We start from the raw sequence: 15,176 nt of genomic DNA, 5'->3' as shown, positions 1-15,176 counted from the left end.
TCCCAGTTACAGAAATGACAAAATACTTCAACAGATGAAAGGCTGTCCTTAGGGTATTTCCAGCTCAGTAAGAAGTGGGAACTACCAGATATCTCACAAGAAAGCCTATCTTTTAGCAATTTATAGCTGTATTGTGCACAGCCTGAACCTTTTGAGCAGGATCTTTTAGGCACTCTCCTTTTGTCCGTTCTGAGTATACCTCCTTCTTCGTCATCCTCCTTCTTTCAACTTTTTTTTTCCCTTTTTCTTTTTTCTTTAAACAAGGGTACCTGCAGGCTGCTCCTCTTGTTTCACTAGGGCTTTAGACTTCAGTATTAGGTCAGGCCTGTGAACTCTTCTGTTATATTAAAAATCCAGAGGCAAATCCTAGTTCCTTTGTGGTCCATGAGAATTTTGCCTTTGACTTCAACAGGACAGGATCATACATAGGTGCTTTGTGCAAAGGTCCAGGAAAGGAGGGCTTTCTTTTCCTTCCCATTACCTCTTTCCTAAAAGACACTGAAGGCGTTGTCATTTTTGGTTCTTGGCTATGTAACTTACTTGAAATAATAAAATTATATAGCTCTATATTGTAGACTCACATATGTTTATCAATCCACACCACCAAAGGGACTGAAGATCATTAGCTATCCTTAACCGACATTACAACTAAAGGACAGAGGCATTTACTCAAGGTCATCATAGTGACTGCTAACAGGAAAAGTCACTAAGCTCAGGCTTTCTCATTTCAAGGACAGCACCTTACCCTCAGGAGCCATATTAGCAGCCTGAGAGAGAGGTATTTACTGATTGTGCTAATTTAATTTCTGAAAAGCTAATTGGTGACTTATGCTCTGAAACAGGAGTCAAACTACTACTTTTGTGTCCAATTCTCTTGAAACATAGTGGGGATTTTGGGACAGGACATCATATTGCAACAATCACAGACTATACCTATCTAAATCTCATTCAAGTATTGGAACCACAGTTGAACTAAAAAGGTAATAAGTGTCAATAATTTAGCAGGTGTAATTAATGCTTGATCACCTTTAATAACATTCAGTCTGAAGTTTCTGCATGGCTCAGAAGTGGGTCAATGTTTCAATCAAATTGGGATGCCTAAACACCATAGCAAAAAAATGCTGCTGTGATACATCCTGTGTCTAGTAGAAGCTCTTAATCCTGAAAGCTGGGGAGCTGCTTCAGTAAGAGACCCCCAAAAGTTGAATATCTGTGGATTCATCAACACCAGAAGTATTGCAGGTGCTAGATCTGACTATGCACTAGTTAACACCAGGACTGGAAGACAAATAGCCATTTCAACATGGTTCTGTGACCACACTAACAAGCACTAATGGGAAGTAGGCATTGCATCTTTCTGGTAGCAATGAGCAATATCTCTCTGCACAGAACTGCCTTGTACCATGTCAGCTCTGCACTTATCTCTCCTCTACCTTTCACTATGTGGTGAAAAAAATATCTGTTGAAGATGCTGGGACTTTCAGTTTCCCAATCCTATGCTGCAGAGCAAAAAAGGATCTCATAGTTTAAATATACATTAGGATTTGAGGGAGTTCTGTTCCTTTTGCAGTTTCTGTGCCACTCCAGAAAAGCTTTAGAAAAAAAGGGCCAAGAATATTATTTCTGGTTTATTTTTATATGGAGTTTATATCCAACAAATTATATTAGTCTGTTTTTCACTGGTTTCTATGAATTTTATAGTACAGAAGAGTTCATGAATTTGGGAGCATAAGATAAGCATTGATAGAAGTACAGAAGGGTAAGTGGCAGCATAGCTACGTTGTTAAAAACAATAATTTGCAGTATTGATTGACTGTTGCCCTGACTCATCACTGCTATGCTAGCTGCATACAGTATATTGCTGCCAATATCAGACTATCCTATATTCCTATGAGCACCTAGCATTAATGCAACACTACTGAGACATTAGGAAAAGTAAGCACACATATATTACAAATACAGATATAGATTTTACAGACAGGCTGAGCTAATGGGTCAAATTTTGCCATTGGCTATACACCTGTAACAACCACAGAGAGCAAAGAATCTGTGTAGCTGAGGTTGCTGAATCTCATAACAATAACAATTTAGCTTGCTTATTTGTACATAATATTTTTTATTGTTACATTTTCAGCTGGCACATTTCTACTCATAAACAAATAAGCCAGTCTGATTGCTAAAGGTAATTTCTTAAACCCTCATCTTGGCTTGTAAATGTGGGACCTGTTTTTCACAACTGAAGCAAATGCAGTCCTCACTTATTTTAATAAAATATCAGGATGCTTACTGAAAAAAGCTGTGACAAATTACAACCTAGGAAGAAATATTGATATTTACATGTTCTTAGATGCAGTTGTACAATTTCTTAAAAAATTCTGAAGTCCCCTGGTTTCCCCAGCTGGATGACAACTTCACATCCTTGAAATCAGAAATCATAAGCCACATCATACCCCTCCATGGTGGGCAGACCCTGTTATGCAGCATACCAAAGGGCAAGGATAGACTGGGCAGAACACATACCACAATACAGGCTGCTTTACAATGTTGCAGATTCCCTCTGGCCTTGGAGAAACCAGAAAGAAATAATATAGCAGGTATGAGTAAGTTCCCTGTACTTTAGAGACAGATGGAGAAAAACTGAAGGAGCACGTAGGAGAGACCAGGATACTAAAATTCCTGTAGTCCAGCTAATAAACCTATATTTACATATGTTTGGTCTCCAGATTCTGTTTGAGTAAGAATAGTACAAAGATTGCAACCAAAAACCTTAATGATAGATTGAGCTTCCAACTTCACTTGGTAAAAGACAAAACCAGGTGTCGTATGAAACTGGTTTAATGACTCTGTAATGGACAAAGATCGGAATGTCCATGCTGTTTAAGAATTATTAAGAAAATGATACTGTGGGCATCCAAAGTCTTAAAGGAATGCTTTCAGACCTTTGAAAGAATAAATTGTCTAACAGTGTTGTGATTCCTGCCTTCCCTTTTTAGAAACACCTCAGGGTGGGGGTGGGAAGACGACACAGCTGTACAACAAGATTCTTGTGTAGATTTTTACAGCTTTCTTTCAATAGCAAAGTTAAAACAACCTAATTACTTCAACAAGTATGTACCACTACTATACTATGTTACGTGCACTTCTGCAGTTCAAGGGAAATAATCAAGTCTGATCCGTGGTGCCATCAGCATATACATAGAATACCATGATGTCTTTTCTGAGCCCTCAACAGAACAATTCGGATGCTTTCCTGGTGCCTGGCTGAGACTGAACCGCCAAAAAGAGGAAGTTGTTTAAAACTGGAGAATAATCAATAAAGGTAGGCATGTACCATAAGCTGGTGAGCAAAGGAGAAGGAAACACAGAAAATATTAAGTAACTTTTTCAGTTTTAAAATCTCAAGTCTTCAGCTATTTTTGCTTAACTTTAATGGAAGGAGTTCTGCTTGTGTTTCTGACTGCAAAATCAGAGATTTTTCAGTCTTACTCACTGACAATTTAGGAACTGCACATGGCAGTGACATATTCAGAGATGTAGCGGCAAGAAGTGTCAAAAACAAACACACATTTCTGTAAACAAATTTTGTGTACCTTTAAAGACAAGCAGTCATGATTTTTGCACACGGAAGTAGCAAGTTGGAGTATTATAGTTATAAGCACTATAATGTAATGACATAATAGTTGTTGGGTTTTTAAAATAATAATTAAACTCTCAAAGTAGTTGGGAGAAATTATGAGGTAGAATGGAAGGTATGAGCAGCAGGTTATATTATTAGGGAACCAAAAACTGGACAGCGTAAAATGAAATAAAATAAATAAATAAAAAGCAAACAACCCACCCTAATTTAGAAATGTGTCTATGCTTCATTTGGACTTTGCAGCGAAACCACCCTATATGTTTTTGCTGGCCAATAAATACCATACTGAAACTAGACTTTCAGAAATAAACAGAGTTCTGATATCTGCCCCTTCCTTTACCTCCTTCCCAGTCCTTTATGTCTGAGGATGAATATTCTCAGGCTCTGTCTCATTCTCACAATGTAAAGAGCTTTATGAAACAGCTTTTCAAGTAACATTTCAAGGAACAGAGCTCTAATGATTTCATTAACATAATGGCTGTTCACAGATTTAACTGTAACTGAGCCAATGCATTGCCATTTTAGTGATGTTTAATAAAGTTCATTAACCCTGGATGTATTTATTTATCACTGCTGCACTGAAATTTTAATGAAAAAAAAAGTGCACAGGACATGCATTTAGAAGGATTTAATATATTTGTATTGTTAGTAAAACTGTCTTTAAAAAGAATTGAACAGTACTGCACATAGGTATTTGAACACATTCTTTATAATAATACATGAACATCTAATGAAGGTGGGAAAGATGATCAATAAAATTACCTTTCTTTTTTCTATAAAGTCTGCAGAATGAATAGCTAAGAATCATGCTCATGCTGACTTTTATTAACAAGCAGATTTTAGTCATTAATTCACTTATTGATTTACATTATGAATATGAACAGGGGTGATTAAATTGAAAAAGTTTTACAGAAAAATTCCATCAAGTTGTCTAAAAGGGCATCACAACTTTATGATTCAAATTAGATCTTCATTTGGGATAAAGATCATATCAAATGTGGTAAAGAAACCTGTTGAATGTTTCTGCAGTGATTCTAACTAGACAGTAGACAAAATTTCAGTCAAAGGATTTAAATTGCTTCAGATGCACTTTGCATTATCATTGCTTACCTAAGTCACTAACAGAAGCATTGCCCCTATTCTGTGCTCCTTTTTTCCCCCCTAATGTAGGAATAAAATCCTTCAGATTGTACCAGTTTCTAGTAATTATTCCTTCACAAATATTCTCATTCAGGATCTTTAGAAAGCCCTAGAAACAAGCTTTAACACACACAAGAAGGTTAAATAGCACAAGGGTAGTCCCTGGTAACGTGAAAATTCCAAGCTCCATGTTGCCTTCTTTCTGTAAAGTCAAACTACACTACTTACATTTGATTTCCTATAGCATAAAGACTAATCTCCACAATTTTAAGGTTTTTAATGGTTTTCTAGAGCCTTCTTTCAATTGTGTACCACAAGGAGACAATATTTTTTTCTAATTGGGAATGAATCAAATTATTAAGAGAAAAAGAAGCCACAAAACAGGTGTTTCAGATGAAAGAAATTTTGTCACATGTTCTCTGGGTTTTATCCTTTTTAAATGGATCTGTGGACCTGCCAACAGCCATTAGTATCCTACAGCAGCTGCTGTGTGTCAGTCTCCTTCAGCTGCTGACGGTAACGTGTCACCTTTTGCTGTTCAATATCCTTGCTGAGCAAGCTGGGAACATGTTAAAAGGGATCTACATCCTTCTTTCACTGATAGTGCACACTGCAGCAGTTTAAGAGTTTTTGCTGTTGTCTTACTAACAACCTCTTAATCCGTAAATGTCCACTTTAACTCTTTCCCTTCTGCAGTCATTTAGAAGTTCTTATTTCACAAAATCCTGCTCATACTATTGGCCAGTGGTCAACAGGAGAAGAAAACAATCTCATTTTCCCCTTTCTACATGGTTTCTTTCTGAAGTTCACTTTATAAGTACCTGTCTCAGTAAGGTATTTTTCTCTTTTGAGCTCTGAATCTGATTTTTTCCTTCACAGATGGGGTAGATCCATGTTTAAACTAGCTAAAGCACTCTTCTAAATCCCAGCTGATTTTAATATATCCATTTGGCTCCTACATTTCCCACATCTTTTCATCACACCTTCACAGTTAAGACGTTCCTTCATGTTCAAGCTATCAGCCATAGTCATGTGGTCTCATTTGCAGGGTGGCATGGATGAATGGAGCTAATACTGTGAAATGTCAGCAACTAGAGAAGAAGATAGAAATTGTCAGCTTCTTGTAGTGTAATGTCTCATTGCAACCTACTCAATATTTATACAGTAGGTAAATCCATTTCTGAAAGTCCCAGATAGAAGTTCAATGTCTTCATTATTCTAGATGTTGCTAATCTAAGTGACCCAAGTAGTCAAAAACTGTTTTTCTGCTAATACTCCTGGTCGACCTGCCATTGCTACCATGAGCATTGCTGGGAGGGACTTGCAGCCCTGTAGCCCAGTAAAGCAGTACTGCCGGGCTAGGAGCAGGCCACTGACACTGAAAGTCCTTGGGGCTGAGATCCCTCAGGCATGCTTTGTCCAAACTTGTTTTTTGCCTACTTGGAACTTTGTTTTGGCATATTTAGCTGCAAGAGCAATTTATCCAGTGGCTAGGTAGCTATACCTAATTTCTTTTATTTCTTATCTTTTTATGGTGTAGTCATAACTTTTTCATACATAGTAGTAACAAACGGCTATTCTGTGTAAACTGGAATATTCAAAACCGCAGCATAATGATGCAATGTAGAGAAACACTGACCTGGTATGATAGCAAAGCCCTTGAAAGGGAGGACAAGTGTTGCAGAGTAGGGGAGCACAGGTATGGGATGGTAAGAGACAGGATGACACTGAAGACTCCAGAGCTAGAAACAACTCATCAAAGGGTAGATAAAGAAATGCAGCCACGGGAGCTAGCTAAAAATAAATTTAAGGGTAACAAAGAGAACAGCAGACAAGTATTCAACACATCTAAAACACACTACACATAGGAAATTTGAACATGACATGGACTTGTAGACCAAGGAAGACCAGAGTGTAAAGCATGTTAGAAAAAATACAAAATTAGCCCCAAGTAGAGTGTCCTAGAGTGAGGAAAAAGATGTCATTGTGATCATTCACTGTCCTCCTGGTGAAGAGTCTGGGACGTTGTCAGCAAATCCCCTCTTCACCTCAACCCAGACTGAAGCTACTCCCTGAGGACTCAGAGGGCTCTGGATGGGTGAGTGTAACAGCAGAGAAAAGGCCAGGTAGTAGGAAGTGTGCATATAACAATTGTAACTGTATTGCTCTTATTTATTGTTGTTAAGACTTTTTCTCTAATAGTTTCTTTTCTTTACTTTCTTAGTCTGTTTTTCCATGTACTAATTAGATCTGTACTAATAATTATTTGATTAGGCTCTTAAGCTTTCAGTTACACACAATAAATTCTTAGCTTTGTATGTAAAGTGTTTTTCTGTTTTACCAATATAGTATTTTGAGTGTAACAGGCTATTAGAATAATGCAGGAGTATTCAACCAGAGATCTATATCTGAACTACTCACCTTAAGCTTTCTTTAAAGTCACTAAAAGTCAGTCTGTGATCAATGGAGTCAAAGATATAATTCATCCTAAAACAAATATTTAAATTATAACCTCTGTTTTCAGTGATTATAAAGGGATCTTCAACTTGTAGCTTTGACAGAACATCTGCACTTGAGGACTATTGAAGTTAGAGAGATGAGTTTTACTGTGTTTAGTACATGAAAGTTAGCATCGTTTTTGGTTTTGTATGGTGTCAAAAGCTTGTATTTCAGTGCATATTCAGCCCAACAAAAAGAGTATGTCTTTGAACCACCAAATATCATGTTGCAAGGATTCAAATAATCACACTGCCTCAGTACTTGGATCAGTGGGAAAAATGCCACTCAGTGTAACAGCAGAAAAATCAACACTCTGTCAGCCATATACACCATCACAGTCTTTCGAGATCATATACATATACAAGTAAATCTAGCAAGGCTGCTTTTTTCCATGTTCATTACACCTTTTTCTCTCAAACTTCCCTGCAGTTATTTAATTCATACAGGAGTATGTCTTATAAAGAATACAAGTTAAATCATTAGATGTTTTAATCAGAGTAGGATTGTTAACTGTAATGCTGTATAAGTATTTATTAGGGAAAGATCTACCCTAGTGTTCTATATAATACACAGCAAGAAAGGAAAACTTAATTACTGGTCACCTGGTCTGGCATTATCTTCTCCCTCTACCAGGCTCCTTAGCAGCAGAGCTAAGAAGCAGTATTATGGTTCCCCCGTCCACAAAACACACAAAAAATAGTCATTCAATTGAGTGTGACACTGCTCATCTGATGACATTTTACTTCAGTAAGGGAGGCTTCCAAACCCCAAAAGATAAATAAGAAAGAGCAATCTCAAAGTTAAAAACACCTGTGGAATATACCCAATATTTGCAAAAAGATAATTAGTAATTTTGCTCAGCTCTGCCTTCAAGAAATAAATTAATCTGGATCCTGTATGTACTAAAGCAATCAGCATCCTTTACAAACAGGCCCAACAAGAGAACACTGCAATTAGTAAGTGCAGGCACAGGCTTGATTTATAATGAACCACGAAATAAAATACCTTATATACATGAACACAAAACATTTTACCTACTTATAATGATTTGATCTTTAAATTTCTGTTTGCTGCATCTGAACAAGTGGCTCAAGCCTTTGACTGAAAGAGTGGTTCATATTCAAAAAACTTTGCTTACTTTCACTCGTTTGCTTTAAGTAGCCAATAAATGTTGCTTGCTTTCATTAAGTAATGAAGACTAATACAAAAATATTGGTGAGAATTATATGGATTTTACCATTTTGATTAAATTTTAAAACTGCTTACAAGTTGAAAATACCTAGCCTTATATGTATTTTGTTATCAATTTGTTGCACCAAGTTACAGAGGTTGCTTTAATTTTTACTAGTTTATTAGGTTCAAAATCTTCTTATGGGCATATCTGAGAATTATATTAGTCTAATTAAATCTTAACAGACTAAACAGAGAACTGTTTCTAGTGCACTTACAGTGATCCTAATGCTTATGGTTCAAGCTAAATACAGTTAAAACAACACACAAACCTTCTAGTGTCTACTGCCTGTCTTTGCCATTATGCTCACCCTTCTGCTGACCCTTTGGCTTCTTGGTCAATCAATGGCTTCAGCTGGGTCAAGCTGCCAAGTATCCCACGTCCTGTGCTGGGAGGAGTATGACACTGATGATTCCTTCTTCCTCATTATAGGGTCCATTTGGGGTAATTTTTACATGTTTACTAATATGCTCTACACTATGCTCTTTCTTCAGTGGTCTACAATTCCACTTCACATCCAAATTTGCTGTATACGGTAGTGGATATTTGTTCATTTTATTTCCTTAGTTACCTCTGAAGTCGCTTTAGCTGGCTCCCAAGGTTACCTTTCTTTGATGAGTAGTAATCATCCTAACTGAGCTGTTTACATCCCTGAGTCTCTCGTACCCTCCTGTGCCTCTCTTACCAACTCATGCCCATGCTTCTCTATGCAGCATTTTATTCCAGGATCACGGCTAGCTCATTTACACAGAATAATTACTTATTATTATAACCTGCTAATTATATGTCTATATATGTATAAAAATTATGTACGCTGGTGCGTGTTTATAACATATATGCACCATAGAATTGTACAAAAGCTTAAACATAGGAAGTAACAGTTCCCTGGTCATTAGATAATTGTTCTTAGTTACACAAGCTAAAACATGGCTCCAGAAAGGCCAAGACAATTCCAAATACAGTCCAACAAGCACTGAAGCATGTGGTCTGAGCTTAATACACAGCCTGCGGTCTGTTACTAGCAATAGCAATACCATATTTGCTGTTATAAATTCTTCTAAAATAAAACCAAAAATTAGTTATGAGGAGGTCATCTCAAAGAATTTTCTTGGGCAGTATTCAGGCCATGTTAGAAAGAAAGCCCATTTATAAAGTATAGTTTTCCAAGAACAAAAAGAGCTGCGCATGAATAAGAGAAGAGCACAAGGACATATCAGTAATCTAAGCAAATAGTCACTGATGCTAACAAAACTACCATACATAAGTACACACATGAACATCTGCTTATGCCAGGTAGGAACAATCATCTACTCTTCATTCTGAAAAATAAATCTGGAAAATCCAAGGCTAAGAAAATTAAATTAAAACATGTCATGTTACTTACTAGTGTTATGATAAAGTATGATGAACCATGGCATGCTTCTGAAATTCCAGAGTGTTTGTTTTCTTTTTCTGTGTATCACATGGTTACAATGTCAAATTCGTACTCTAAATGCAATTTCAAGAGCACCGTTAGAATGTAAAACTGTCCTGTTTTTGTAATGTATTTCTTTCTTAATTAAGGAGTAGGTGGGTTGAAGTTCAGTGGCTAGAAATGCTTACCCCAGGCAGAGGGTGGGTGGTAAGCTGCTGACAATGTTTATTGGAGCACTTAGTTTATTACTTCAGGGTTTGAATGTGATCCTCTCCTTTATGGCAAAGCTGGGTGTGTTGATGTATCCTGCAGTGATGTTAAAAGGCTTAAAGTGGTGATGCTGTCAGACTAGCCGTGTCACCACATTCAAAGCTTTAAAGTGCAGTTACAGCTTGAAAAATTATTATGAAAAATACCATATTGCTACCCAACTGATCCAATCCCCATATGCACTTGATATATATCTGCTTACTTTACTGACTAAAACAAATATTTTGTACCATTGGCACCTCAAAACCAAAAGAGCTCTGAAAGATTGCACAGGATTTCACCTGCGCTCATATATCACCAGCAAACCTGTCAGATGAATTCCAGTTTCAGAATATTTATTACTGATGACGATGTAACAGAGAGGAAGAGCAGATTCCTAGTTGAATTTGCACAGTAGGCAGTTAAAAAATTCATTTTTTGACTTACACAGAAAAAAAAAAAAAAGGAATCAGGCAATCATTACAAGGCAATAGAGACTATTTATCCCAGTTATTTCCATCCTGAATCTTGGTGTCACTCAGAAGACCAAAAGTGGGGAGCTCAAGTCCTCTGTCAGTCAATGAGAAAGGGTAGGTTTCTCTGTGAGAAACAGGGAATATGTACATTTTGTGTATGTGAGATTTCAAGTTAGATATTTAAAACATCTAAAATGAATTATGTGAATTTGCACCATTGTCACTCCCCAACACTTCAACAGTCTTTTTCTGAAGTATCCACATTGTTATGAATATATATGTGTAAAGTTTCTTGAGTATACATACCTTCTTTATCAAGATGACTGACACTCTTCTAGTATACTTAATGACATCAGTTTCTGAAGCTTTTTTAGGCACTAGCACAGGTTATTTAAATAACTATCTACCTACTTACCTTTCTACCTGTATACTGCAATTCCTTCTTAGAGTCTGTGTCAAGCAAAATCACATTGCCATAATACAGACACTGTTACTAGAGTCAGGACTGTCCAGTAGTGCTCCCTGATTATTCCTGCATGGTTAATGCTATAGCTAACTGCAACTATATCTGAGACTGTTCTCACTGTCTGTGCAGTGCAAGTCTCCATACATGTTCCTGTAGGTTCTTCAAATCTGGTCCCTCAATATACTTCACACTGACTCTTGTCCTTTTTGAACCGAGAGCCCAGACTTTACAGCTCTGTGCCTTAAAAGAGCCTTGATGCACCTTATTATCATGAACCATGACAAACTAGTAGCTCACTGTAGCAAGAAACCTCGAGATGTGTGTATATAAACTGCTCTTAAACTCTCCCTAACATGAAAAAGCTCAGGAATTTTTTCCCAGGTTGATGCAATCGACAGCTGAGACCCTAGGGCTTTTTTCTTCCAGCTCCTTCATTTCTAACACTAGGTATATTATGAAATGAGATTCGAGAAGAAAGCTACATAAGGCAGCGGCTTTTCTTTCTCTCTGTTTGATCAGAAAAGAGATACACTTGCTCAGTATCCAAAGTATGAGTTTCTGCTTAACAATTTACATGTCAAATTTCAAACTCAAAAGAAAAATAAAGCACAGACAAAAAAATTAGAGATTAAAACAAACCTTAGGAAGAAATATGTGTGTATTCTTAATCAGCATCAGTTAATTTGTCTTATACTGCTTCTGTGAAGATGTAATTCCAACGTCTGGAATTCAGGCTGTTTCCAGTTTAAGCCTGATCTTTTGGTCTTTGGGATCAGATCTAACTGCCAGACATCAGCTATCACACTGTGACCACAAGATCCCACCAGTAACGTCTTCTCACTGGAATCAATAAATTTGCTGTGCTGCAGGAGGAGGTTTGTGAATATGGGAGAATTTTCACAGGTACTTAGCTGAGAAATGATCCTTTATTGCTTTCAGCACTAAATACAAATTTCATTTATTTCGGCTGAGCTTTCTTCCATCAATTCTTCACACATGTAAATCCAATATCCCCTACCCCTTACCCCCAAAAGGAATCAATCTGTTTCTCCCAAAGGGTATAAAATAAAAAGGATTGTTCATTTCTGTTTTAAAATATTATGGAGGTTTTACAGGGATTAGGACTTAGCATGAAGATTAAAAAAAAAGACACAGAAGTAAAGGCTAGAGTCATCCACAAAATTTAGATGGAACTACATGTTACAATGAATAGCAGAAGAAATATGTGGCTGACAGCTGTTCAATGATTTTTGTTCCTTCTTTTCCTCACCCTTCTTTTAGTAGGGATCTTACTTTTCTACTCCCATGTAACAGATAGGCAATGTACAATGATACATGAGGGAACTTCAGCGGTTTATCTGTGGAAACCTGTTAGCTCACACTAGACCGAAAGGTCAGTAAAAGTTGTAAAAGCCAACTTTCAAAATGTAAAGACTACTGCTTACTCTCCTAACTGGCTGTCTATTTTAGGGTCATACAGAATCTTCTATATGTGCTAGACACATAAAAACTCCATGAATATTGTTCACACAATTCAGTTTGGAAAAAAAAATTGTGCCCAGCAAGCTGACATGCCTCAGCAATTTGTTCTGAAGTCCTGCGTAAAAGCTATATCACACTTCTCTCTCTGAGGTCTTTTTCCATGTTCCATGTGCCTGAAGCTTCCATTTTTGCATGGTACTGTTCTTTGGATAAAAAGGCATAATTGTTTTGCTGCTGCTATCCTAATTTCTCTTTGGAATCATATTCTGAGACTACAGAAATGCTTATCTAGAAAATATCTGGCAATCTATAGAAAATATAAAGAGAACATTCCCCGACTTTGATGGTGGCATTGAAACTAATGGAGTGCCCTCCTCAAAAATCTTTGACAGATGGCTGGTGACACCAGGTGACTCAGGGGTCCTACTGCCTCCGGCATCCACCATATCATTTTTTGTTCCTAAAATCAACTATTAGCAGCTTGGCCCTCAAGTTACAAATTACCTTGTCTTTGGATAGAATCGGCAAGGAAATAAATAAATAAATAAGGTCACTGCTTTTTTCTTAAGTTATCGAGACTTTTACGAGCACAGCCAACCTCATTTTCATATTAGCTTGTATACATATTGCACACATATGCCCTCTTAAGAAACACCCTCAGTGTTGGCAAATAAAAGCAAATGACAGACACGCAGAAAAAGTCACCTCTGCAGTGTTAATTCGGTCTTGGGTTTTTTTCACTTGGTCAGATACTTACACATGACCCCTGCCTTGCTCAGTAAAAGGATGGATAACATTCAGGAAAATAATGAGATGTTCAAAACTTTTTTTATCTTCTTTTTTTGTAAAGTGTGGCCTTAGGTCTTGTTTGCACTGCATTATTCAAACTCTCCTTTGAAGCCATTTGTTTAGACTTCTCTGTGGTGCCCATGACTATATTTCATGAACAGTAATGCCTTTACTTTTACAGCTGCCTACACCGGATAGCTAAAGCTAAAGCTATTAAGAACCACTCATTTGGGAAGCCCACTGTCTGGGATGACTCAGACTTGAGCGCTGTGAGCTCTCCACCCCACTTGAATCACAGCTCCAAAGGCTGCGTCCTCCACACCAGTCCATCAGCACCAGCTGCCTTTCCATTTGGGGAACTTCTACCACCAAGTATCAAAGGCAGGTCTTAGAGAAATGGGAAAGGTCATTAGTCAGGACTCTGAAAAATGTGTTTTAAGCAGCTTGCGTAGCATCAGGCAAAAATCCTGCAGCAGTGTCAGGAACAGAAATAGAAACCAGCTTTTCAGTGACCCCACTGTGAGTTAACCTTTGTAGCTTTGCCTCATGCACAGTACAAGTTCCAGCTTCTGTAAGAGGGAGGTGGGGGGGCCTGGAGGAAGCAGCCTCCCTCATGCTCCAAGGCACTTCGTTCCCACAGTCCAGTCCACCCTCTCTGAGATCAAAGTTAGGTCCTGTGATATAAAAGAGTTGCAGAGATGTGTCATTAAGAACATAATGGGGGCTATGCTGGAACAGACCAAAGGTCACCCAGTATCATGTCTGACAATGGTTAGTAGAGGCTGCTTAAAGGAAGAGGCTGCTTGAAGTGTAAGAAACAGATGAAATATGGACTGATATCACTGCCTTGATATTGTTGCCTTGCAGCAACAAGAAGTTTAAGTTTTCCCCCACCCACACCTTTTCTGTTTTGGTTTTGTTTGGTTTGGTTTTTAATTTTTTAAGCCAGAAGTTGCATCCAGGCTAGCGCATTAACAGTCACCAATGGGCATTCCTGAAATAAAATTGTCTGATTTCTGAACCTTTTTTTTTCTCCTTGTACAATATATTACGGCAAAAAGTTTCACAGTTGAGGACTGCAATAAATATATTTCTCAAAAATAGCCTACAGTCCTGCTTAGGACACTCTCCTTGCAGGTTCAGGCTGTGCATTTGAAACCCTTGGGTTCAGAAGATAAATTATCCTGAATCCTGCACATTAAAGGATGAGTGCTTTAACCCAAATGTACAAATCAAGATATTGATTCCTGTGTGTAACCCAAAACAGTGAACATGTCAGGCAAGCTTTTTGAATGCTTAGACCCTTCTGGCACCCCAACTCATGTCCATCTCACATTACAGGTCACAGTTTCTCTGACATACACACTATATAAGAATAGAGCTTGAATAATGACTTTTACAGTTCCTAACTAACATGAACACAAGGTGTTCACACATAGTCAAGGCTCATTATATACTTGGAAGCAGGTGGTGTAGAGAAAGCTTCATTGATATTACTCAATACACCTGAATGCCCAGCAGGAATAGCCCTGCCTACTTTCTCCCCATGTATAAATACACACATGTATACACAAAAACGATGCAGTCATTTTAATATTAAATGTTAAAAATTCTTTAAAAATAATTTTTTAGAAAAAGTTTCCTCTGGAGATACACCAGATGCTTTTTCACCATATGGTGAAATGCTGAGCATTTCACTTTAAATTCCTTGCTGAAGTCCACGGGGGTTGCTAAAATATCAAATTCCAAATGGCTTAGAAATATCCAGCTCATATGATTAGAAAGGTTCTACT

Source organism: Phalacrocorax carbo, chromosome 2 (genome assembly GCF_963921805.1).
Source record: "Phalacrocorax carbo chromosome 2, bPhaCar2.1, whole genome shotgun sequence".
NCBI classification, from domain to species: domain Eukaryota; kingdom Metazoa; phylum Chordata; class Aves; order Suliformes; family Phalacrocoracidae; genus Phalacrocorax; species Phalacrocorax carbo.
Note: the sequence above shows the minus strand (reverse complement) of the source record.